This window comes from Rhea pennata, chromosome 5 (assembly GCF_028389875.1).
Source record: "Rhea pennata isolate bPtePen1 chromosome 5, bPtePen1.pri, whole genome shotgun sequence".
NCBI classification, from domain to species: domain Eukaryota; kingdom Metazoa; phylum Chordata; class Aves; order Rheiformes; family Rheidae; genus Rhea; species Rhea pennata.
Window position 1 is genome coordinate 12922577 of NC_084667.1, and position 26449 is coordinate 12949025.

General features: G+C 45.2%; 1 protein-coding gene across 4 annotated transcripts in view; it reads left to right on the top strand.

Moving 5' to 3' along the window:
- Nucleotides 1-2395: 2395 nt before the first annotated feature.
- Nucleotides 2396-26449, top strand: part of SUSD6 (sushi domain containing 6) — an 86699-nt gene continuing 62645 nt past the window's right edge. Inside the window, exons 1-2 of one of the 4 annotated variants that reach the window (XM_062576928.1) lie at nt 2396-2467; nt 9161-9246. The gene's annotated coding sequence lies outside the window, so the exon portion shown is untranslated. Of the gene's footprint in view, nt 2468-2989; nt 3028-3086; nt 3504-9160; nt 9247-26449 lie in introns of those variants that run through there. The other 3 variants (XM_062576929.1, XM_062576930.1, XM_062576927.1) reach the window with 3 other exon arrangements.

The following is a 26449-nucleotide window of genomic DNA, read 5'->3' on the forward strand; positions in this document are numbered from 1 at the left end:
GAAGCATGAACTGTTGGCTAATGCTAGAAATAGGATATTGGGTTACAGAGATTGATGGTCCAGTGTTATACAGCAAATCCTATGTAAAAGGCTCAGTTGATGTCTCTGTGGTACTTTGAACATACGGAGTAGTCCATAAATGTGGACTCCTATTACTTCATGATAAACAAGAAGTACAGTCATATAAATGTGCTTGAGACCCCAAAGGAAGAGTGCTGTGGTTTTTACTACAGCTTTACATGCTTAAAGAAAGAAGTATGTATTACTGAGATTTAAGAAAACAAAATATAGCATAGCAATGACAAAGCATCTCCAAATATTTAAAAATGTTAACTAGTTGAACCTGAGAATGTAAAATAGAATGGTGGGAGGCCATCTGAGGCTCCCTAGTGGGAGGATTTGACAGGAAATGTACCTTTTAAGGTACATTAACACTCTGAGCACAAGGAGCAAAGTGGTAATCTTCTTGCAGTTCTTTTCAGCGGTGTGTAGTTTTCTGACCTTTTCCTCCTGATGCAGGGGAGCTGCACCAATGAGTCAAAACAGAGCAAAATGCAAACGTACAGGGGCCACAGTAAAAAATAACTTACATAAGATTTCACAACAGAGCAGCTGTGTAAATACACAGTTTTTTGTGCACCTCCAGCTCCCACATTCTTCTTTCCTGCCTTAAGACGTCTTTTCCGGACAACCACAGAGCTTTTTCCTGCTTTTTTGGTTTTAAAGCACTTACAAGGGGAGTAATATTTACAGTCGTACCTCAGATCCAGTGATGGGAAGCTATTTCTATAGCCTATTATGGGCTTTTACTAGGCATGATTAGTGTACTATTACAGCAAAACAGAAGGTAAAGTAACTGCCCTCCAGCAAGGCTACTTATACTTTCCCCTCCACGTAAGAGGGAGCAGAGCTCATTCTACATGGCAAAATATGATTTAGCAGATTTAGAGTAGACGAGTTTTACTCCAAGGAAAAGAGGGGAAAACAGGGAAAAGAGATTTGTCTTGCTTCCCTGCGTGTACTGTTGGATGAAGAAGCACTGCCTTGGAGAGGCAAAGGGCCACAGATGACAGCTGGAGAGGGAGGAAAGTGTAAAACTGCCCTCCACAAACGCACACACCAAACCCCGCTAGCACGCTCTTCTCCTCCTGTTCAGTGGCTCAGCCTCGGGTCTTCCAGCCGAGGACCCAGTCTGTCCGGCGGGCGCTGCACCGCGGAAGGGAGCTGCGTGCAGCGTGCGTTTCCAGAGGCCCGCCACCAGCAGGAGCTTGGCTGGAGAGAAGCTGAAGGGGCTGTCAGCAGCTAAGTGGAAGAGACAGGACAAGGAACGGGCCGGCAGATGGGCACCTTCCGCGGCGGCAGCTGCTGAAGGGGCTGAGCGCAGCTTTTACGGCCCCGCGGTATATTCACCGCGACGCAGGATTTGCAGAGCCTGCCCCAGCCCGAGCGCCGATACGACCCGCAGCCACAGCAGGCGCCGGCCTCCAGCTAACGCATCCAGCCTGGCAACAAGGACTTTGGAGGAGGGGGAAAAAAAAGAAGAAAAGGAAGAGCAGGCGTTCTCTTCTGCTGCTGAAGAGACGTTCCTGCTTCCCAGGGAACAGGAGGTCTCGGGAAGGCTCCACCCGTGCTTAGGGACCCTGTCATTGAGCACACAGGGCCAAGCGCCCCGTGCACGCTTCCCGGCGGGGAGGAGGCCCGCACCTTCCCGCAGGCCCTGCACAGCTTCGGTCGCGGTCTGCAGGCGGTTTCCACGGCCTAGCTGAGGCTGGTGAGCCCGAAGCCGCCGTTTCTGAGGGACCCGCCCGCGCCCCCGCCCGGCTGTGCTCCCCGCTCCGCTCCGCCCCTCCGCGGCCGCCTCATCTGCTCCGGCACCGCCCGCAGTTTGCCCGCCCCGCCGCCCGCGCCGTGACGCCCGCCGTCTCCCCGCCCCTCAGCCGCCCGCTCAGCTCTTCCTCGCCCCCGTCTCCCTCCCTCCCCGTTCCTCCCCCGCTTCGCGTCGCCCCAGCGGGGCCGAAGAAACCGGCGAAACCTGCCCCAGCCCCACGCAAATCAGAGCCCCTGGGAAGGAAGGCGGCGCGGGGCGGCGCGGGGCACGAAGGGGCCCAACGGCCGCCGCCGCCGCGAGGCAGCCGCGCCACAACCGCCGCCGCCGCCGCCGCGAGGCTCCTTTAAGGCCCGCCCCGCCCCTCGCTCCGCGTGCGCGGCGTGGGAGGGCGTGGCGCGGCGTGGGCGGGGGGCGTGGCGGCGGCGGGGGGCGTGGCGCGGCGGGGGCGGGGGGCGTGGCGCGGCGGCGTGGGCGTGGCGCGGGGCTGGCGAGACGCTGGGGCAGCCGGGGCGCGCGCCGGCGACGTGTGAGCGCCGAGCGCTGCGGCAGAGCGGCCCCAGCCCGGCCCGGCACCGCGGGCCGCGCCCGCCCGCCCGGCGAGGAGGCCAGGCGCCGGCGTCGCCCTGCGACGAGCCGCCGGTGAGCCGCTGGCGGGGGGAGGGTGCGCGGCGCCGGCTGGGAGCGGCCGGGGCGCGTGTCCGGGCTCGTTCCGCCCTGGCCGCCGGCGGCAGCGCTGAGGAGGCCGCCGCGGGCGGGGGGGGGGCTCGGGCTCGGGCTCGCCGCGGCCGCCGGCCCTGCCCGGCCGGGGGGACGCGGTGCCAAGGCCGCCTCGCCCCGCGGGAGCTTCCCGGCGCTGCGCGGAGGGAGCCGGAGGCGGTGGGAACGCGCCCGTGCGGCGCCGGCGGGGGGGCCGTGCCGTGCCGGGCTCCCCGCCCGGCCCCGTTACGTAACGGCGGCCGCCGCGGCCCCGCCAGCGGCCGCAGCTCCGGGGCAGCGGGCGGGGGGCGGCCGGCGCTCTGCCCGCGCCCCCGGCGGAGGGGCGCCGCCGCGGGGTGCCGCGCGCCGCTCGGCTCGGCGCGGCTCGGCTCGGCTCGGCGCGGCGCGGGCGCGAGTGCCCCGAGGAGGCTCCGCCGGCGAGCCGGGCGCGCCGGTGCGGCCGCGCTGCTGCTGCTGCGGAGCGCCGAAAAGCGAAAGGCGCGGTAAGCCCGCCCGAGGCGGAGCGGGGGGGGCCGTGGCGCTGAGGTCACGCCTCTGCTGGCTTGCTTAATGCGGGTGGCGACGCTTTCTGAAAAACTGATAGTGTTCTTTTAAAGCAGATTAATGCAAACGCAGTAGTTCTGACTCGGCTGATTCTCAGGGGGGTTGCGTTATTCTCGCAAACGGCCTGGGTTTTAGTAGTTGCTGGAGCGTGAGTTTTGCTTGATGGTAGAAGGACGTGAGCGGAGGTGAACGTGCAAATTAAAAATATCCTCAAGTTGTCTTTGGAATCGTGGAGAGGTGGATGGAGCTGGCAGACGGAGAGGATTTGCACTTGTCCGGTTGCGCTTCCTGGTGGCGTTTCATGCGTGTTCCCATAAACGCTGTTATGTAACGGTGCTTCTCTTGGCAGGAGCCTCTCTTGTCACAGCAGCTCCCGAGGCTTCTGGAGAGACGCGGTTTGTGCAGGAGAGCCACGGTGAGAAAAGGGGAAGAAAAGTCCTTAGGAGGTTTTAACCCCTCTGATTTTTTTTATGTAGTAGGACTGTGTAGTAGGACTAAGCGCAAAGCATCGGAATCCCTTCCAAAGTATCTTTACTGTTCCCTGTTCAGCCCTTTCTTTTCCTACTGGGCTGTGCTATAGATACAGACACCAGCTTGCTGCTTGTATCTGGCATCATGTTGCCTCTCGTTTAATAACAGTTTTTATACTTCTCTTTTTTTTTCCCTTTGAATAAAAGCAGAAGTGAAATAGTTATTTTTTCAGACTGCTTAACAGTTGCTCAGAAACTAGAGATAGTAAGGAAAAGGGACTCTCCCCAGTCTGCACCTCTAGCTAGGACTTGTCTGTATACGTCAAAGGGAGGTAAAATACCTAAGCAAAAAATGATTTGCATGTTAAACACTAGTGCTCTAGGGTCAATGGTTTTGTGTCTGTGGTTTATGGTTGATTCATTCCCCCCTTTCCTTTCAGGTGTCTATCTTAAATCTGTTTGCATATCTGCCTCCTTTTCTTCTATTTCTTTCCGTGTCCGTTCCTCTGTGTATTTCTGTATGGAGTTAAACCTTCTCTATGGTATCATAGTCTGCTGGCTAGCTGTGACACTTGAAGTCTTACTGATCACACTTCTGTCTTTTTACAACTTGCATATTGTTGCTGGTAATGATTGCATAAACAGAAATTTAAAGAAAAAATAACTTATTTCTGGCTTGGAGATTTACTTGCCCTCTTAAATCAACTTATCTTGTGATCTAAATCAGTGTTAAATGTATCAATAGAGAAGAGGCTGCCATTTGAACGTAGGAAGGTTATGTTTCTTTACAGCAGAACTGAAGTGAGGGAAGTATACCTGAAAGGCCTGCAGTGTAATCTAACTCGCTTTTAAAGTTGCAGGTGACTGTTATCACTTTATGGTATTGCGCCTCATTGTAGAGCAAAGTAGCACGTGATAAGGAAGCCATAACCTGCTATTAGAAAAGTCACTGTCGAAACCCAAGTACCCTCATGCTCCTACTTTCAAAAGAAGTATTTCTGTACGCAGATGCTTCAGTGAAGTCCGGGTCTGGGAAAGTACTGAACTGGGAAGTTGAGGTTTCCCAACCGCTGTATGACGATAGCACAGGCTTGTGATGCAAATTGGCCACCTGTGGTCTTCGAGGAGGGCCCAGTGTCCTTGAGCTGTTCAGTGTGCTGTGTCTCTGCTGAAACAATTTCCAGGCAGCTATCGGCAGAGTTTATATTTAGTGCAGCATGTGAAGGTGGACTGAAATGGCTACTTCAGCTCACATGAGCTGCTTGAGGAGCTGGCAAGCAATAGTTACTGAAGTCTCTAAATATTTGTCCTGCCTGTGGTGGCTTTGACTGGATTAGCTCTGTCTTGTGATTTGTGCTCGTTTTCAGCTGTTTTATTCCTGTCTGGGGAGATGCTTTAGCCCTCAGAGCAATATGCAGCAGTCTTGAAAACCTCAGGTCCTGAGCTGTGCAGCCTCTTAGCTGCAGACTTGGGTGTCTCTGTTCCTGTTGCATCACTTCTTTTTATCAGCGTTCACGCCACTGCTACCTCCTGCCCTACTACCACCCAAATACATTTCTCAGTTGGCATGCTGTCATGAGAAAATAGTTTTTTTTTTTTTCCCCTTTTCAAAAGTTGTTTGTCTTCCTGCTAATTTGAGATCCTCCGAGAGAAGCCTGTTACCCGCAGGTGTGTGTGTGAAAGGCTGGATACTTGGAAACGCTGCTCTAGTGTTTGCCAGTCTCTTCCTGTAGCTCACCCTGCCTGGCACGAGGACTGCCTGTAGCTCCCCTGCCCGCTGAGCCACCCGTAGGCTGTTGTAACCAGCTGATCCCAGCTGATCAGGCTTAGCTGGAAGGGAGATGATCTTTCACTAGCACGGCTGGGCTCACTCTCTTTAAAGACCAGGGAGGCAGCAGGGATTGCATCCTATTTTAGGAGTACGTAAATAGTGACATGCAGGCGTTTCCCAGAACAGGAAAAGGGAAAACTTAACCCGTGTGTAGCAAAGTCGTTTGCTCATAACGTGATACCAGTTACAGAACGGACTTTTTCTTGCTAGAAGTACAGTAGTCTGTAATCATGTTTATCCAGTCATCTTCGCAAGTGCTGTGTCTTTCGAAAGACATCATACATCTTAATCTCAGTTACAAAGCTATTCTGGGTATAGACAGAATTACTCCAGGTATTTTGATTTAACCCTCAACACAGGAGAACTAGTTAGGGACAGGTAGCTGACTTTGAAATGCTGTGCATCTTTGAGCCCTTTTGTGTAGATCACCAGGTTTCGTTTTTCGGTTCTTAAAAAGACAAAAATGTTTGTGAACTTTAGGAAGTGAGCTTTCATAGGCAGTAAGAAATATTTTCACCCAGCACTTGGATGCTGTTGGTTTTAGTACTGAATAGCAGAAGCCAGTGTTCTCTCACAGGAAGCCTGGTGTACTCCTGTGGGCTTACTTTTTGATGCAGTCTGCAAACAGTATTTTCAGACTGTGCTTAATGATGCTAATAAAGGGAATTTCTCTTGTAGTAATGCACCAAGCATTCTTTGGGGACTTGTGACTTCCAGGTTGACCCATGCATGTGTGTGTTTTTTTTTCTTTTTTTTTCTTGAAAGCACCTTATTTTCTCTGCTCAGAGACCAGTGGAAGCCTGCCCTGTTTGCTGCTGTTGTTTTGCTTGTCTTTTTAACTGTTGGTATTTGTGCGTGATAATTCTGGACTGTTTAGTGAAGAGGATCACACTACTGAAGAGGTGCAGGAGCAGAAGCTAGAGATGGAGAACTCCCGCCTCCTCCCCTCTGCTTCAGTTGTCCCCTTCCCCCAGCTTGTGGCTTTCTCTGCCCGCGTGTTGAAAATGGCAGGCTCTGAAAGCAGAGCACGATCTCAGAGCCTTCTCCACGGCGGAAAGGATCGATGTGTTTCATGTCACTCTGGTAGCTCCCCAAGGGGAACTGCTCTCTTGGCAACCAGCCCACCCAGCAGTAAATTTGCTTCCCCGGTAAAACCTAGTTAAAGTGGAATGGGATGGTCGTCATCTCCATGGCCTAACGTTGCAGATGAGGCAGAATGCAGCTCTTCGAGCTGGCAGAGCATGGTAAAGTGCAAGAAGCTCCTGGAAGCACTTGTGTGTGGAAAACCAAATGCTGTATCGTCTTTGTCCTGTGTGCTCTGCTCCTAGGAGAGCTCTCAGTCTGGCAATGTAAACTCGCTCTCTACAGGAGTGACTTTGATTTGTTGTTGGTGCTTGAACTTGCTGGAGTGAAATATGAACCATTTTAACCTCCTCCTCGGAAGTGAACCAGTTCTACTCTTCTGTGTCTCCGTCCCAATTTACGCTTCAGAAGCTCCAGAAAATGTTTTGAAAATTTTATAAGTGCTTTCTCTCAACTCGTTTTGCTCTTGAATGCTAAATGTCAGTGTGGTTCTGCTGTTCCTGGTTTTCTCCTGCATTGGTTTAACGGAGTTCTGTAACAAAACAAAGTGAAGATACCTCTGATCACAACTAAGCTTTCCTCTTGCTTGTTTGGGGACAAAGATAGCTGAATAAAGAAAGTTAAACTGGAGTATTGGCTCTCTTTCTGCAGGACTCTGAAGGAGAGTAAGTTTTAAGAGGGAAATCCTATTGATGAGTCTTTTTTTAAAAAAAAAATTGCACTGATTTATGTATATGAGAGGTGAGAGATGTTCTTAGGCTATGTAAAAACAGACCTTTCATTGCTTAAATTTACCACTTACCTGTGATTTTTTAGCAGTATATGTTATGGCAGCTTACCTTGAAAGGAGCTGTAATTTGTATTTAAAGCTCTAAATAATAATTCAGTGCTTGAATGTCTCTCTTTACCTGTAAGGAAAAAAAAAATAAGCATCCTAAACAATTTCAGAAAAGTTTTCAAGGTATAGATATTGGAACAGCTTGCACTAATACAATTATAATGTAAGATCTCCTTTGTATTTTGGAGCCCACTTGTGGCAGTCATTCTCAAAAGGCATTTTATTTTTCTGACCTAGGAAGGTGCACTAATGTTGATCAAAATCCCTTCAGATAAGGGGGGGGGGAAAGTATATTGGGTATATGCGGCTTCTAATGATGCTCAGAAATGCAAACGATAATTGATTTGCAGTGGAAAAAGACTGTGAGGTTTCAAGCTAAGACAGAAACTGCCCCTGAATAGCTTATTCCTGAGCGTTAGTAACAAGAGCTGAGGAGAATCCCTGCCGCACGGCCCCGGCAGGGTGATCGATGGCCCTGCTCTTCGGGAGAAGTGTCGGGATTCCCGGACGTTGCTCTGAGCATATAAACCCTTCCCGCTGCTGCTGCGTATGCCGTTGATGACCCAGTGGGTCGTTGCGAAAGGTTTAAACCCAGCTCCTCTCAAAGGGCCCCTCGCTCCTTTTGAAAGTGCAGAAGGGACATGCTGCTTGCTCCAGGAGATGGAAGCTCCTGCCTTTCTCTTAGGAAAATCCAGTGGTGGTACTTTAATACCAGAGCAGCATTGCAAAGAGCTGTGTGAACCTGACATGCTGCAAACTGATTTATGCAATATGCAATCAAAATATTCTGGAGACTCATCATAGGCTTTGCCCTGGCTTTCTTAGTGGAAGCTGTAGAACCATACAAGCCTCATAAGAGATCCATTAAAAGCCTCTTCATGGGTATGAGGAGCAAGGTTGTGTGCTCAGGGGTTGTGTGTTTTGGTAAGCACATGACTGCTTATTTTGAATGGGACACGCTAAGAAGGGCGTGCTAGCGTTATTTTTAGTTTCATTAATTGTGAAAACCTCCATCTCAAGTTTGCTTTTGCTGGGTGATGGATTTGCAAGGCTTGCATGCTTTTGAGTCTGAAAGATTGAAATTTAAATATGACACTGAAAAATTTAGCAGCAGGGAGACCTTTAAGTAGGTAAAACAAAAATTCTTTCTTTCAGCTGCACAGCTTTTACTTTCACTTTTGGGTTATCTCAGTTTGCCTGGTGCTTTGTTGCTTGCCTTTCTTGCCAAAAAGAACGCTACCATATTAGCAGACATCTTTTCTTTTCTACTCTTTGACTTTTAGTATTACTGCTGAATAAAGTGGGGAGGGGGAGATAGGGGAAGGGGGAGTAAAACATGTCTCTGTTTTTCAGTTACAACCAAAACAAATGTGCCATCCTCCTGTGCTTGTTTGAAAAGCATACAATATTTATGGCCCCTAGATTTTTTTTAATTTGTAGAAGTGTGTGTGTGTCGATGCAATTCTGTTGTATATTGCAGGTATCTTTTTCAGAAGTTTGTCAGTCCCATCAGAGAAAAAAAAAAAAAAAACTCAGAGCTTGAATACTACTGAAAAACTTTATCTCAGTAATAGTTGACACTGCAGTTCTTTCTTGTACTTGAGATTTTTAAATGGGATCTGTGAGAGTAGTTTGGAACACTCTTTGTGAATAACTTGTGCAGTGTGTCTTGAACGCAGATAGGAATTCTGCAAGTAGGGCCTGCACCTGAACTGTATCTGTATGCTTGTGTCCTAAAAACAAAATAGAGCAGCTTCTAGCTTTAACCTTATGGCTCTTATATATAACAGAGTGCATTTCTTATCGCTTGTGTATTCACAGCTGATACTTACTTTTTTGTACATCCCCAGGTGTGTGAATCAACCTATCATCACTGAATCATCACTTTCATCTTACTTGAAAACTTTTGTGTGCCAGCTTGTATTGTTAACATCAGGTAAGATAAAAGCTAACTTAGTGATCTTATTTTTCCTGATTCTTTGCTTTTTAAACAAGTATTTTGTCTGGATGCCAGTGACTTTCCTGTAGACTAAAGTCAGGATGTGCTGCTTTCCTTGTTCTTCTTCATTAACAGGATCAACAGTGACTGTTAGCAGTCCTTCCTGTATCAAAACGTATTATTTTAAAATCTTTAACTTAGATTCCGACTGCTTTATTACCATGCCTCTGCCTTTTTTCCTGGTAACTGTAACCTATTTTTTGTGGTATTTAGGTAACACAAGCTTTTTTTTTATTTTTCTTTTTTTTTGCTTCATACTCGTGCTACTTCTGCATTTATTATAGAAACTGTTAGAATTCCTCTACCTTCCAAAGTTGAGCTTACCTGATAAACCTCCTGTACTGTCTGTTCTTTATTCCTGAACAGAGAATGTTTTTCTTTCCCCTTTCTGCTCCCAAATATTACCTTTGAAAACTAATCGCAGAAGGGTCTGTCTTGTATAATTTGTGCTTCTGTAGCAAGAAACCACTTTGAAACATCTTTCAAAGAACAAAGTATCAAACTATTTTTTGGACCTCACTTTTTTCCGCTCCTGTAGTGGAGGGATGTAGAATAGAAACGTGTCCCTCTAATGCTTTCAACAAGGTTATCATTATCTAGTACTCTAGGGGAGTCCTGCTGCTGGTGGAACTGGTGTGAGTGTTGGATGTGATGATAATCGTAACGGAGATGATTCCTCTCTCTACCCCCCTTTTCATCCTCTTTCTAGCAGTAACGGGGTCTTTAAGCTTCTTGCTGCTGCTCATCTTACTGTGCTGGCCTGTTGTCTGTGTTTCCTGCAACTGCTGTTAAAGTGCAGAAACTTAGCTTGAGTTTTGAGGTCTATCATGAGAAGTTGTCACTTAACTGTTTTGAGTTTTTTTTTTCAAATGTACCTGATCCGTATGCTTCAGTTGAATAGATACTTCAGTGGATGTGTGTATATGTACTTTTCGTATAATTAAGTAAAGGAATAACTTTTGATTCAAGAAAGATTGGACTTCAGTACAGTGGCATCTCTTGCTATATGCTTGGGCAAGTAACTGGAAGAAATGCAGTTTGGCGTGTAGAAGTATTTTTCCTTCTGTCTCTCCCTTGCCCCCTTCCTTGGCCAGAACAAGCAAAAGTACTGATTTTCAAATGTTTTTAAATACCCTCTGGTCTGATCACTACTCTTAAGAGTTCTAAAGGTCTTCTGGGATGAATGTATATACAAGCTATATATTGCTCTAGTTTATGCCAATGATCTCCTCTCAGTCTAAAGATCAGCTGTATAGCAGTGGAGAAAAGGAGCTTGAAGCCTAAGCGTGTAGTAGAATATGACTTTGCATGTAAAATAATACTTTCTTACTGGACTATTTTTTCTGTATGTCTCTTCACTAAATCCTATTTGTGACTGAAGGGAAGAGGGGGAAGGGGAGTGAAGATACAGGATGAGTCTGGTGTGAAATGATCGTGTCAGATAAAGCTGTTAGAAAGTATCTTGGAGGTAAAATGAAGAAAGGAAGGGTTGGAATGTGCAGAGCTAGCCTCTTTGGCCTTTCCTTGGCAATGTGGAGCGGCTGAAAAGCCCATCCGTGCTTCTAAGAACAAGTCTCCTAAAATAGCTGTTCAGTTTGTGATAGTGGGCTTTCTGGCTGTGAGTTCATGGCAGTTCTCGGCGGATAATCTGTCCTGAGCTAGGCTGAGCTGGCCTTCTCATGAACTTGTACGGGAGTCTGCAGGGTGACTTGACCCTCTTTAGTCCCTGTATTGAATGGAGGGACAGGAAGGATTTAAACAAGCTGAAGAGCTTCCCTAAAAGACAGAGATTGAGTGCATCCACTCAGCTGGCTTCTGCGTATCAGTGTGATGCTCTCCTAATGTTTCATTTTGATGGATAGTATGTGAGTTTTTTTTTTCTTAACGCAAATCGCAAAAGCTTAAAGCGGCAATATCAGAACTTTTTTTTTTTAAATGGCACAAATTTTGTCTATGCAAACATGAAGTCTAAATCAGCTGAGCTCAGAAAAGCTTGTAAAAAGGTATTGTGGAAGGGAGAGAGAGAGGCTGTCAGATGGTCCCCATTGGAGGAGACTGATCTTAAAGTGTTTGGGGTAAGAGGTCCAGACCTGAAAATTATTTTTCTGCTAGTGATCATATAACACAACTAGGCTTACAAAGGCAATCCAGCATGGCTTTCTGATGTGAACCTGCACGGAAGCACAAGCTGTGGGAAGGGAGCTTGATCTAAACAAGCAGCTTTTTCGTAGTTGCTTCCCTGATTCTGTTAACCTTATTCTGAAGGGACCTCAGTATAAATGTTTTATGGGGGTTAAATGATGGACTGGGTATAACTGCCTTTGCTTAGCACCATTAACTCCACAGTTGTTAATGAGCATTTCCTGGGATTTTTCAAGATTGTTTTTGACCTGAAAATTAACTGGAAGGTGAATGTGTTCTTGGATTTTCTTCTCATTTTTTATACTCTCATTGGCACTTGTGGGGCGTTTCCAGAGAATGAATGCCCTGCACTTAGAGGTATTCGAATACTGTCACTTCTCAGCACTCTGTTCATCTTCTGTTATTTGAAACAATTATCCTAAAATGTTACATCTGTGTATGAGAGGGACAACCTGAAGAAGTTGCAGAAAATGGGATGATTCTCCTCCATTAGTCTTATCCTGGGAGTAAAAAGGAGCGAGAACAGGACTGCAGAAGCATTTCTGAACAGATTCTGTTGAAAGTTTCCCATAAGCCCTTGAATGCTCTCTGAACTGTGCCTTCATCCATAAATATTTATATCTGTTTCCACTTGTCTGCTTGAACAGTTTGGAATGTGGAAGCCTTAATACCTGAGTGCCTGTGATACTGGTTTCTGCTCTGGTGTGGGCCAGTGTTCACTATGTCTCTTCATAGATACCTGGGATTCTCTGTGTGTGTTTTGATGTAATTTTTTTGTCATAGTTGTCTTTCATTTTAAAATTTTGTACTAGAGCATGGAACTCCAGGGCATGTGTCTTTGTTATTAAAAAACAAAGAAACCAATACACAATGTTCAAAATTGATCTGTTTTTCTCTCCAAGTATCTTTTTTTTTTGTGTTCCCCTGATCAGAGGCCAGAGGAGACTTCTCTGCCTGTTTGTGCACAAACTAAGGGTTTGGATTTCAGATGGGATTGGCTTGGGTTTCTTTTTTTTTTTTTTTTTTTTTTTTTTTAATTTTAAGGTAATATGAAGACTGGCTAATGACTGACACGCTAATTTAGGCTCTGATAGAGAGGAAGGAAGATGGGATTTTGGTGGCGGCCGTATCCTGGATAGAGCATACTGTTTCATTTAAACTATGATCATTTCTCTTCTCCCTTTCCACTCCTCATTTTGTGGAATGGACTCATCTTAGTTTTTCGGTTTTATTTAATCCCTTATTGTGCTGGAGTTTCAAATTAATATTGCTTAATTGCCTGGATGCAACGCTGTCCAACATGCTCTAGGTGACCCTGCTGAGCAGGGAGGTTGGACTGGATGATCTCCAGAAGTCCCTTCCAACCTTACTGATTCAATGAACTAATAGACTATTGGAAGAACGCTGTTTCACTTTTCCTGTGACGCATAATGTGCTACGTGTAAGGCTAGGAAAGAAGAATCCCTCAATGCCGTTGTTTTTTGTTCCTCGATCGCCTTTTGTTCCTTGGCCGGTACCCCCGGCTCTGCTCTGTAAAAGCCAGTTGTGTTTTTTGTAAAGCTTGGTGTCCTGGGGAGTGCTTGGGTAAAGGTAGGTAGTAATCGCGTATCTCACCTAACCTTTGGGTTGCGGGTTGGAATTCAGCGCTGCCTGAAGGTGCTATTTCCCCTCTGACTGTAGTCGAAAGTCAGCTCTCAGTAGGGTGTCAGGCTTCCAACTCTGTGCCCCTTGAATGGGAGTTGCAGTGAGGTGACCAGGGTTCAAATGAGACACACAGACTGACTTTCTTCTCCTTTACAAGAGTGCATCCTTCAGACAAATATGAAGGCATGCCTAGGAAAATGGATGTTGCAAATATCCTCACTGTGTCTGTTCAAGGAAATTACCGATATGGCTAGCCTACCTTTCGCTTATCTCGCTTGCATCCTTGCTTCTCTGCCTTTCCAATGAGGATGGCTCTGCAGTACATGATAGAAAGCAGACTTTGGCTTCCTGCAGCCTCCAGTTCAGCAAAGCTGTCCTAAGAGTCCCAAGAAAAGACAGCTACTTGTTTATTGGCAGAGTAGCTTTTGTTGTATAATTAGAGCTTGTAGGGGCAGGGACTCCGTTCTGTGTTGGTAGAATGACATGCTTATGGCAGTGTGATTCAGGGATGAACTCATCAGCATAAAATACACATCTGAAAAAAAACTATTTGCTCCAGAAATCTGTTTTTGTAAATCCCTTCCTTGAGAGGTATGTCACCTGAAGATAAACTTGTTGCAGAATAGGTTGAAATCTCTCAGTGCCTCTATTCTTGTTTCAAGTGATTTGTAGGAAAATGCTAGGTTCTCCAGAAGAACTTGAGATTTTGAACTGGCAAGACTTTTGAAGGGGCCTGGATGCAATGGAGTTAAGAAAAAAAAAATTTTTGAGCCATGGATGATAAATAGATAGGAATGATACCTGCCTGGGCTCTGGCAATGCACACGAGAACATTTTTAAGAACGGGCCTGGTTGCCGCGTGTAAGCCACTCTCAATTCCCTTAGTGTTTGCATGTTGTTTCCTGTAGCTGTGCCCAGTCTTCCTCTCCAGTGCTGTGCTAATGTACTGGGTAAGCGGCAACTGGATATGGAGACTTGGACCAGAAATACTGCTGCTTAGTGTGATGCATGTGCTGCAACCTCTCCAAGTGTTGTTCCTGACAAGCTTTGCTGAGCTTGAGATATGTGATGGTTCGCATACCATGTTCTCTGAGGTACCTAGTGACAGTAATGCCTCACGTTCTGTGAGGTACTTGATGACAAGTAACCCTACTCATTACAGCAAGCTGGTATTTTATGGTCCCTCCTGCACTCTGCATTTGACTGCTGCGTAACTCAAGTCTATACTGATTTTCTTTTTCTATGCCAGCTGTTTAATGAGTTTGAAATACATGGAGGATGTTTACACTCTTTTTCTTTTTTTATAGTAGTTTGAGCTGTTGTGGGGCAACACATGAGGCTAGTTATTCAGCTTAAGCAATGCAGTCCTGTGTCTTAACAAGAGCATATGTGTCTACTGAATTTTAGGCAGGTGTAGCTGGGCACACTTTAGCTGCTTGAAGAAGCTCAAAGCATCACTTTCTTCACTTTCACCACCTCACACTGGGTGCTGTGTTTAATTTCCACGGGTGGTGAATTTACCAGAATAGATGCTGTAATGAGGGTTTTTTGCATGCAGATCAATATTAACTGTAAAATCATTAAATTTCATCTAGAACATTTTCTCTAGGACTTGGGATTATCTTCAACTTTCTTGTCTGTCTTTGAGTTCTGTCTCCTCTTTGGATATGGAGCCAAAGATGATGTACAGGATGGTGGTGGAATTTGCTCCAAGTGTCCTTCAAGTTGAAGTAACTTTTCTCAGCAGATAGGTGAGGCTGAGGAGGAGCCAGAAAGATATTTAAGTAGGCATTTTGAAGCTGGCTTAATTCGTTAGTTGTGCTGGGATAAGACTGTGAATTTGAAGTTGTTTCACACTTGTATTGTTATGCCCTCAGTGACTTAGGTGAACTGCAAAGAACTATTTTTCCCTCCATTCTTCACTCTTTCTTTTTCTTTTTAAAAAGTGCATTATCATGCTAAAAATTCAGAGTGTCACTGCTGGTGGAGTTTGACGTAGCTCTCAAGAGAAGGAATGAGAGAGGAAGTAGTTTTAGTTGTGAAAAGTCAGAATAATTCAGGTTGGAAGGGGCCTCTGGAGGTTCTCTTGACCCAACCTTCTGCTCAGAGCAAGTACTCAGGTTCTGTTAATCTTAGTACAAGAGGTGGATGTGGGTGTCCTGTGCAAAGGTTTGAGTACTTATAAGAGGTGAGTGCCTCTTAGGAGTGAGTGTCCCCTCAGGAGAAATGCCAGGTTTGGTTCCCAACTAGCCATATCATTGCTATTGGCCAGAGAACAGCAGAAGCCTAGCAGGACTGGAGTGACTCCTCTACTTGAATCCACATGTTTTGAGGTAAAAAGCATGTATTTCAGGATATACATGCCTTTCAGCAGTAGAACATTTCCATTCATATGCATGTGATGTTTTCAAACACCACTGCATCCTTTCAACTAAAACCTGATGGGGAAGTAGGACTACCGTTTGGCTGTAGGTTTTTGTCTTTAGGATGTGTTCAGCAAAAGAAATTGTAAGAGTTTAACCATGTTTAATTTTATTACAATTGGAAAAAAGCTTAAATCCATATTCCCCCACCCATAGTTTTTCTGTGCAGGAGGCATTACTATGGTGAGATTTCCACTTGGGTAACTTAGCTGAATTTTATAGGTAGCGCTTTTGTAGCGTGGGATGAGATTTTCTGTCTTCTGGAATAAAAACAGCTGAAATACAGAAGCTAAAACTCATCTATATGTACATATTTACTTCTATTAAAGACCATTTCTAGCATAATGAAGTGTAATATGTGGCTGCAGCATGCCTTACACTGTGGTGTGCAGCTCAGTTAACATTGTGGTTTCTCCAGTATGGGTTGTAAGGCTGCCAAGTTTTCAGCTGTTTATGTAGGATTGCACGAGCCACTCCTTGCAGACTGAGTGGCACATGGGAACCTATGACCTTGTACACGTGTAGGGCAGAGAAGGCCACAGGGAGGATGAGAGTTTATGGAATATGGGTACGTGGGAGGCTAGGGGGGTAGCAGACATTGACATTAGTGTAAGTGGACACAGAGCTCTATTCATTTAGTCATCTAGTCTCAGATAGGTGCCAAACCCAGGAATGTAGAGCTGCTACCTGACTTGGAAAGAAAAATATGCTTAATGTGGAAATGCTGCTCTCAACTGGAAAGTGTTCAGGTAGAAGGAAGCAGGGAGAAGTCCCTACTGCTGCTGCTCAGCCAGTGATGGCTGCTGGAGGACTTTGCTTTTGGTGGTGTTGCAGACTGGAGGTGCGTGTTTTACTGCGACTGGAGTTAAGTACAGCACTGGATTTATCTGGGTTGCAACAGGCAGTGGTAGCTATTCTAGAGGAGGACTTACATGAGTCTCTATTGACCAAGATCACAAGATAATTTCTATTTTTTTGCTTGAGATACGAGCTGCCTGAGGATGTACTTGTCTTTGTGTTGGAGGAAGGTAATTTTAGGGGTCTGTTCCTATAATAACACTGAGTTAGACCTAGTCCTTTTAGCATCAGACAGAACAGCTTTATCAGGCAGTATTTCAGAGCTGAAAATACCTGGTGTTCAGAGAATAAAAAAGCTCTTTGCGCTTAGATTTCTGAATGCCTGAGAGGAGTGACTGCTTAAAGGAACTTGCTCAACTGGGAAATACTACCTTTGGCTGAAAAACTTCTCCACATCTGTTAGTGTAAGCTTATGAAAAGTTTGGAGGGTAGAATGCTACTTTCTCTTTTCAGTTCCTAGTGTACCCGTCGACATGGGTACATTGCTGTTCCGCAGAACAAGTCCACTCCTTAGGCATGGAGGCTTGGCTGTGCTTCTGTTTCTCCTCTTCGTGCTGCATGATGTAGGTGAGTAACAGAGCTACTGTGAGTCTGAATTCAGACTGTAGCAGAGCAGCTTGACTGCGTCTGTAATACCTGAAGCTCTCCTTTATCTATAGGGGGAAAAAAATCCTTAACTATTTACTGGATAGGTGACAGAAATGAGGATTCAAGTGAGACTCTGAAGCAAAGCTTAACTGCTTTTAAGCAGGAAGTGACTGTGGCTGTCCTTGCTAATGAAGTTTAATGTTGGGGCTGCAGAGCTGAGAAAGCAGGCTTGGGGGAAAAGAAGTTTAAGGCTCATTTTTCACCTCCCCTGTGAAAGACAAGGCCTTTCCCTTTCAGGCTCCTTACCTGTGCCAGGGGACAAGTGTCACGTGCAGAATCGTTTTGGCCCCTGCTGCTTCCTGCAGTCCTGTGCACGTATGTAAAATGTCACTCGTACAAGTGCCAGTTCACTCTGACCTTTTTGTTTTGAGGCTTCCGATGCTGCACAGGAGTGAGATGACTCCCTGTGCAGGACTGGATTCCGTTAATACTGAAAAGGGTAGGATGTCCCAAGTTCCCCATAGTTTAAAAATAGATTTTGTGTTTACTTGCTCCACAAAATCCTCTTTCTCTGAGGAAAAATAACAAGGTTGCTGTGGTTTGGATCACTGTTCGCCACAAGCAGAGTTAATGATGCTAGACAGAAGAGAGATTGTAGAAAAACTTGTTGTGGAATTCTCTAATCTTTCCCAGTGGCTTTTGCTTAAAGCTGAGCTATAACCTATCAGAAAGGCTATCAATCTTTGTCTCCCTAGGAATTGAAAAGGCATTTAATTGCGATGCTCTTGCCAGCATACGTATTCCTCTCCGTATGGAAAAAATCTAGGTAGAGGATCTTACAGGAAATTGAGTTTGAGTATCCTCTGGTGCCATGGAAAGCCTTATATAAGGAAAACTTAAGCTCTGTGTGAATGCTGAGTTGGGGAAGGCCTTAGAGTCAGAAATCTGCATCTAGTTTGCAGCCTTCATAGCAAGTTACTGCCATCACCCAAGTGCATTGTTTCTGGTGCTCTCAGGTGAAATGTGTGTTCATTTTTAGCGAGATCATCGGTAAATGGAATATGACACATGTGGGAGAGGGGAGGAAACAGAAGAAAATGACACTTAATGCTAAAACATTTTCAGAAGCTGACTTTTTTTAAGCATAAAGATGGGGCTTCTGATCTTAAGATGAGATGGATGCCCACCTTTCTAAGTAAATACTTTGCTTGGCAAGAGCTGAAAGTTAAATGAAACCCATCTCAAAATTTCTCATCTGAGCTCTTCCACGGGTAGAGAGCTAGCACCAGGCTAGATGTGTGGGTGAGGGATGCCTTTCTGCAACTCTGTGCTGAAAGAAAAGACAGTCTGCACTGGATCAACAGCGTGGTGAAAGAATATATGTGGACTTAGACTGGAGTGTGTTAAAGGGCTAGGAAGGGGAGACTGGGATGTGTTGTGACCTAGCTGGATCTGGGAACTGATGCTGGCACTGGTTAATCTGGCCTGTCATTTTCCATTTTATTTGCTCTTGGTGCTCGATTGTCAGAGCAGGCTCTCGTACGGTGTTCTCTTCGTGGCTCAGGCTGCTGAGCACTGCTGCAAAATACTACTAACCCTTTCTGCCATCCGTCTCCTGCAATGAAATCTCAATTGACAAACTGAACGCTTGAATTTCAGAGAGCAATTGGAGATTCAGATTTAGGAAAAATAAAGAACTGGCAAATATGACAGGACTTTATTAGAGCTGAAGGAGTCTTACAGTAGGTGAAATAACTTGCGTGGTATATCTTGACAGCTGTTGAAGGACTCTGCTAGTACCAAGGGCCTTACTGCCTCGCAAATGACTTGCATAACCAAATGATACCTACTGACAGGTGCTCAAATGAAAGAAGACCTGCGCTGTTTCTAAGAGGGAATGAGAATGCACTGAGATTGTTTTGTTTGACCTCTGGGTCCTGTACTTGAACTTCGCTGGGTGGCAGGCCTGTACTGGATAGCACAAATGAAGTAGAAACACTCTCAGCTGATGTAGCAGTGTTCTGCAGGGTATTGGAGAACACTGCTGCCATATGTCCGGCCTCACCTTTTTGGTAGCAGGATGTGTATTTTGCTCAGCTCTGGACCAACTGTGTTGGTTACAATCCTGGGCAATGCTTTTAGGAATTGAAGATGGGCTCAGGGTAGCAGTTAGGACTGTGCTAACCATCCCTGCTGCTGTTGCCAAATGCCTTACAGCTCCAGAGTATTGCTGTAATCTGCTAGTGACAAAACTAGTCTTTCAGTGCTGAAACTCTGGCTGTGCTGTGGATAAAACAGGCTTGTGTTAGAGCTAAACAAAAATGCTAAAGGAGTGTTTTTGTCCTCCTCATTCTGGCATCCTGTCATGAAAAGTGCACTGAGCTTGACTGGCCAAGTCCAGAGTGCTGGTAACATTGGCAACCAATTCATCATAAAACCAAATTTGAATTGGGAATATTAGTGGAAGGGGAAGAGGGATAGGCGTTTTTCCTTCTTGTCTTGGAAGGAATGCCCTATTACTTTTGCTTTTAAAAATGAATGAACTCATTCTTTGTACCTCAGATACAGACCATATGGCATTCCTGGTGAAAGTAGCAGATGTTCATCTCTTGCTCTGTTTTGCTCGTTGCACTTATTCTCTCCTTTCTAGCCTGCTTGCAATGGGCTGTAGGGCTACAGCTCCAGTATATCAGATTATTGCCCTGAAACTGATTTTTTTTTAAAAAAAGAAGGCTGGATGAAGTGCTGCTTGGATTATGAGACTGAAGCCCGGGTGTGTATAGGTGGTAACTGAACTTTTCATTCTGGGTCAGTACGCTCAGTTGAATAGTTTCTCCTTCTGTTTCGTGATTACTTCTGGCCTCTGATCTTTATTCTTCCACATGAAACGGAATGTTCTGCTCCACCTTCGTTGCAGTTTGTTTTGTGTTGGTTTTGCTGGTGAATGCAATTTCTTTGCAAGGCTGTGTCGCTTTGTATTCCAGAGTGGCAGTGTTTTAGTGAAAGAATGAAGATATTTTTGCATGTGAGCGTGTGGGATTTTTTTTTTGTTTGTTTTTAATATTCTCCCTGCCAGTGTAATTGTTCTTTTGTGTACACATGAGCCGCTGTTCCAGTTCAATAAGGGAGTGTAGGCCTGTAGTGGTGGGCTGCAGTAGACAGACAGACAGCTGAGTGCCGGATAGACTGCAGCATCCCCCAGTCTGGTATGCAGGAAATAGATGCTCCCGCCCATAGAGTTGTTCTCTGTTGTGCCTTTGTTTGCGTGGGGGTTTGGTTTGTTTAAAGCATTTGACGCAGCGGTAGGAGAAACTTTAGTGCTTACTGGTGAGAATGACTTGGCTCTTCCTAAGTCAAATTTCAGGTATTCCTTAGGAGTCCTCGGGTGGAGGGGGGGCATTCCTTAGCCACCGGAGAGCCGCTGCCCTAGGGCAGCGTGAGAGGTTCTCCCTGAGCCTGCACCCAGAGTGAGAGGTTCTCCCTGAGCCTGCACTGCCCTGCTGACCTGTGTCCTCTACTGCACATGCAGCCCCAGCGGGCCAGGGTTATGATCTCTGTGTGCTTCTGAGGGCTTGTTGTCTGGGCATGGGTAAAACAGCTCCTTCCCTTTTTCCTACAAATCTAGCCTTGATCAAAACTTTTCTTTCCCCTTTCCAGGAATGATGCCTGCTAGTCTTCTGTGTGTGAAGATAAATGATTGCCACTGTTGATGTATTTGCTGGGGTAGAGGGGGGAAGTGTCAGGCAAAGACGAATGGTATGATAGGGTGTTTTTTTTTTTAAAAAAAGTTCTTGGAATTGGGTGTGTGTGTGTGTGGGGTGCTCTTAATATCAAAGAAGGTGCTGTGGCTTGACAAGAAAAAGCTTTCCCGTGGTTCTGTGAGGGGTAGGGTGGTAGGATCCTTTAAGGATTCCTTTAATAGGAATATTAAATAAGTCATTTTGAGGTTTTCATTTTTGAAAGAATGTAGGTACTGGCTTTTTTCAGATGAATGATTGTACAGCAGTTCAAGAGGGAAATAGGGTGTTTGTGCTCATTTTTTAATGTCATGCACAGAAAATGTACTAGACTAGGAGAGTCTTTTTGACCAGGCTACTGGTGTGAAAGATGCTGTACTTTTGAAGGCTTATGGCAAAGGCATGGTTTAATTTCCCTGATGGGGAAACCATGGACTTCTAGAAGGGGGCAGTCTTTCTGTCCTTCGGTGAAGGAAATAGAGGCAGGAAGTAGTTGATATTCTCGGACCCCGAGGGATTTTCCTCAGACCACCTTCTGAAGAAAGATGTAGTACAGAACTGCCCTTCCCCTCTGTGCTCAAAAAGCAATAGTCCATTGTGGAAAAAGTAGCTTTTGGGTACTTTGGGACTAGGTGACTAGCAATTTTCTGCATGACCATAAGCTGCCCCTGGCTTCCCTTTAGACACTGTACAAACATGCTAAATAGTTAAGTGCTTTTAAGCTCTACCTTATTGAGACTAGGCAGTCTTGCATGCCACTTACCTGCATGTTATAGGATTTTGAAGTTAAGTCCAAACTTAGTGTGGCTCCTTGGTCAAGCCACTTGGCACAGTAGGCAAGGGGCTACAATATTTTAAGTATGTGGTCATGTAGGAGACTGAAACTTAGACTACTCACCAAAGGGAAGAGGGATGCATCTGGGGACATCAGGATTGACAGTATAGAGCCATTCAGTTATCTTAGATTGCGCTAAAATTTTAATACTCTCCTTTTACCGCACAATGAAACCTGCTGATAGCTGCATTTTGGAGCAGACTCAGATTGTCCAGATAATTCCCCTGGGACCAGTTACAAAAATGCAAGGAAGTAGCATTTCATCCTTGTGCTTAATCCGAAGAGAAAGATGCATGCTGGGGGTGGTGAAATGCAAGTGGAGGCCAGAGAAATATTAAAAGATCAAGAAGAGATACCCAGGTCTCCTCTTAATGTTCTTGTTTGTATTACAAAAGTTTCCATAGCCTTTGAGGTGCTGTCAAAATGTATGTGGGCCAAAACTCTTTCCCAAAACAGTGTAAACTGTGAATGGATGTGATGGATGAGAACCACGTCCAAGATGACTGGAGCTGTTATGCAGTGAACCTGCTCTGTCTAGTTGCTCTCAGTAGCTTGCTTGACACTGTAATTGCAATACCGCGCTGCCCATGCTGCACGGGCTTTGGGTTAATATCAAGCCTTGAAAGATACGTTCAGCAGCAGCTCTTCACAGTTCCCGGCCAAGGAGGAGGATGTAGGCTTGTGGATAAGTTTTGCCTAAATTGGAGAATAGTTGTTTTTTGTTTGTTTGTCTTTAAAAAAGAGAAAGCTTTCTGAAAGCATTGGAGAGGAGTCAGCTGGCTCCTTCTGCCGTGAAGCAGGAGATTCTTGTGTTCCTAGTTATGGTTGTTTTGGAAAACCTCATGCAGATATTTATACGATGGCGATAATCCCTTGCATGAAGGAATGCAGCCTTCGTTCAAAGTATGCGGTTTATCTCTGCATTGTGCCTCAAAAGGTGAGAGCACAAATTGGCCCCTGTTGAAAGGGAGATGTGCGTGCACAAATCTTACAAGATATAACTTGGTAATGCAGCAGCCATACAGAAATTGCGCAAAACGCACAGAGTAACTGCCCTCAAAACCTTACTAACTCATTTCTATGCGCCCTGGGGCGTTTCAGTCATGGGAGGTCTTGGAGACGTTGTTAATAGGTTCAGCTGAGGAAATGGCACAAGGCACTGCAGGAGAGGGAAGGTTCGTTGTGTGTGAAGCGTGAACTGGGGTTCGTGCAGAGAGGGTAAGGAGGTCTGGTAGCAGATCCTTGAGAAGGAGCGCAAGAGAAATGAAAGCAGAGGTTAGGCTGTGTTAAGCCTTGAAGATGGGGGAGAAGAGCTGGGAACTGGAATGAGGGAGAGCAAGTGGCAAGGGAAGTAATGAAAATGCAGTCTTAGTCTGTACCACTTTCATAAATCTGTTTTTTTAATATATAAATTAACAAGTATCAAGTCAATGTCAGCATTTGTCATTTACAAAAATAAGAATGGAGTTAAAAATTTACTGATAAGGATTTGAGGAAAGTGTTTTCCTTGACCTGTTCCCCAGTAGTTTAGCTCTGATTCTTGCTTCTCTGCCAAATTATTGGCATGTTCTGTGACAGAAATAGCTCACATCTCAGTGACCTTTTAACTGCCTTTTCAATTCTCCAATTCCACTGCAGTGAACAAAGCATTAAAAACAGGTATGGTGCAGATCTTTATTGCATGCTTGTGGTTGATCAAATAGCTTTGGATTTCACTGGGTGTGAAAACTGCAAGAACCTGCTGTGAATGAGATCCCAGGGAACCAGTCATGGCTCAGGTTAGAGGCGATTTCTCCCAGTCTGTCTCTTTGCATTGCGCTACTTTATAATGTCTCTGTAGCGGTGGTCTATTTTGCTCTGTGGTCATAGAGCACCTAGCGCAGCGTGGTCTGTCCCTAGGCTCAGCCTTCTACCTCCTGTGGCCCTGCAAGCACTAACGAAGCAAGAAGTGTTTGTGAGGGTTCTGTTTGCCTAGGCACATGTTTTTCTGATGGAAAAGTTTATGCTCTGGCATATGCCCCAGGCTGCTTGTGTGCATCTCTTCCATTGCACAGGCTTCCATAGTGAGTCAGAACGATTAGCTGTAATGTATCAAAAAGGATATGAAAATGCATGTGCCAAAGAGATTGGGATCAGAAATGACATTTCAGCCAAAAGGCTTTTGTCGAGGGGGAGTTGGAGGGGGTGTACATGCGAAGGAAGAAAAGGCAGTGTGAGAGATCTGTGTGGTTTTTATTGCACAGCATGAAAAGGTCTTGCAGCCAAAATGCCGCCTTAACCTTTTCCCCCCCCCCGATGTTTGGCAGCCAGTGTGTCTTACAATGAGCGTGGTCCATGCAGTGTGAAGAAGGAAGTCCTGCTTTAAGAAAGCATGTGGGTGTCATTTTTCTTTAAATGAATCTCTCTGTATTCAAACATAGGAAAACAGACTTGATAGACCTGTGATAGCTACAACCTTTATTGCCAACATTTGTGCTATCTAAAGACAAATCTTCTCTAGCTTGATTCTAGTGACATACCAGGCTTGCCTAAAGTCTGATGGCTGCTTATAGGTGATGAGCATGCTGAGCATTGCTGGGATAGGCCTGACATTTATCAGTTCAAGTTGTACTACCCAGCTGAAGGCTTGAGATGTTTTCAGAAGACTTCTAATACTCTGTTCTGACTCTTGTGACAAATGATTTCTTATGCAATTCACCTAGACGTAACATCATGTGGTACAGATGTAGTTTTAGAAAGAAAACTTCATTATATTAATCACTTTCCTGAAGTTGTTCAAGACTAGCTGATCACTCTGGTACCCTTTCCCCCTCCTGTTGGTTCCTGGCCAACAGTGGAAGGAGAAAAATTTCTGTCTAGGAAGTGAGGATTTAGATGTTTCTTATCTAAATAAGCAGACTACTCCTTTTTGCCCTTTGAAATAGGTGTTTGCCAACCTTAAGTTAATCTTCAACAATATCTAAAAATAATGTCAATCCTTAGCATTGGCTAATTTCATGAAGGAGGCCCCTCTCAACACTGGTACTATTAAGGCAATAACGTGCATGCTCCCCTTTCCAATCTCCTCCTCAGCTTTCTTAGACTTCTGCAGGGTCTGATATTCTTGTGCATTGTGCATAGTTCCCTTGTAGCAGTGTTCTTCATGTTGCTAGAACTGTTCTTAACTCACTAGTCTCAGATCTTTTGCATTTTATGTGTAGGCCTGAATGAACGCTCGCAGAGGTGAGCTGGGTTTGTTCAGCCTGTGTGTTGTCAGCATTTGAAGAGTGGTTTGTAGGTGAGATCTGTGAACTTTCTGTGGGAATGTGTTATGAGGATTAAGCATTACCGTGCTCTGGAATGATACGGCCCTCGCAAGGCTGATGCTTTACTCTTGCCCGTGTTTCTTCATTCTCATTGCAGTAAGACTTCTTCCAGTATCCCTTCCTGTGTCTCTAGGCCATATGCAGTTGGGAAGCCCAATGGTTAACTTTATGGAAATCTTCAAGACTGGGCATCTTGCAGTTGCTGACACTGCAGACCTGCACGTGCTCCGCTTTGCTCCTTAGAGGTTAAAGTACCCACAGCATTTCCAGGGAATAGTTTAGTCTTATCTAGGTGATAGTGTTATTAAGAGGACTACTTATATTGAGGGTTTTGATTCTAGGGAGGCCTTTATCCTGAGAGCCTTTACCTGTTGGGAAGAGTAACTTTTTATGCCATGTGATGCAGAGCTGTTGGGCTTTGCCCTCCTAGGCAGGTGATAGTGCTTTGCCAGGGCCGGTAACGGTGTTCCACCAGGATCTCTTTCCGCATGCAGGCATTGTGTGAAGCAGTTTTTGGGGTGATTTGCAGGAGCTATGTTCCTGAATAAGTTTTAGTCCAGTATGTAGTTAGTGCTGTGAAAACTGTAGGAGCCACAGTCCGCAAATGCGTGATGCCAGTGATAATGGGTCAGAGAATAGAGAATTTCAGAAGTTAAAGTTACAGAAATTAAAAAAAAAAAAAAAAAAGTGAAGGAGGGCTTCTGGTAGCTATTGTGCTCTGTAATGTGCTAAGGAGTATGACTTCTTCAAAATGTACTTTATAGCATCCTGTGTAGCTTAATTATTAGAGCCATTTATTTATGGAGCTTCTTTTTGTCTCCCCCTTGTAGTGAAACCCAGCATGTGAAACAGTGACTGTGCTTCAGGAGGAAAGTAGACCCTAAAGAGCAGAGAGAGCCCAGTAAGATGGCTTGCTGTCCAGAGGCAACTATGTTGTACCTATGTTAAATACTCATGTTTAGCTCAGACAGAAAAGCAATTTTAGGAAAGCTAGGATGCATATTTTTGCAATTTGACAAAGTGGAGCTTGCTAAGTTGCCTTTTAAAGGATGTTGAAGGCTTCTGTTGAAAGCCTGGACAGTTGCAAATGGTAGACCAACTCCTTTGACTGTTGCTGCAGTAGATGACATTCAGAGTGCGATCTTTCCAAATGAGCTAGATTATTATTATTATAGCTAGAGCTACAGGTAATGGTTGTTTCTCAATGCTTCCTTCTCTGCATTTAGTGAAGAGAGATGAGGTTAGCTAAACCAGGAAGTTGTTTTAACAGTTCCTGTACAGGGACCCTTTCTGAAAACTCTGCATAATTTCATTTCTTCTTATGGAAAAGAATAAGAAGTTGAATTAGTCTGTGCATTTGAGATAGGCGCCAAATTATGGATGCTTAGACCTTTCTGCAAGATGCAGGGTATTTGTGTGTGAAAGAAGCGTTTAGGTGGCTGCTGTTTCTCTTGAACTGTTGCTCCAAAGCTTTTGCTTTTATTGTTCCTCCCTGCATCAGGTAGTTGTTAGAGTCTGCTTTCCAAGAGATGCCTAAGAATTTAGTATTACTGAGTAAGTTTAACATACTGTTATCAGACTGAGCCCTCTCCGCCACCATACATGCCT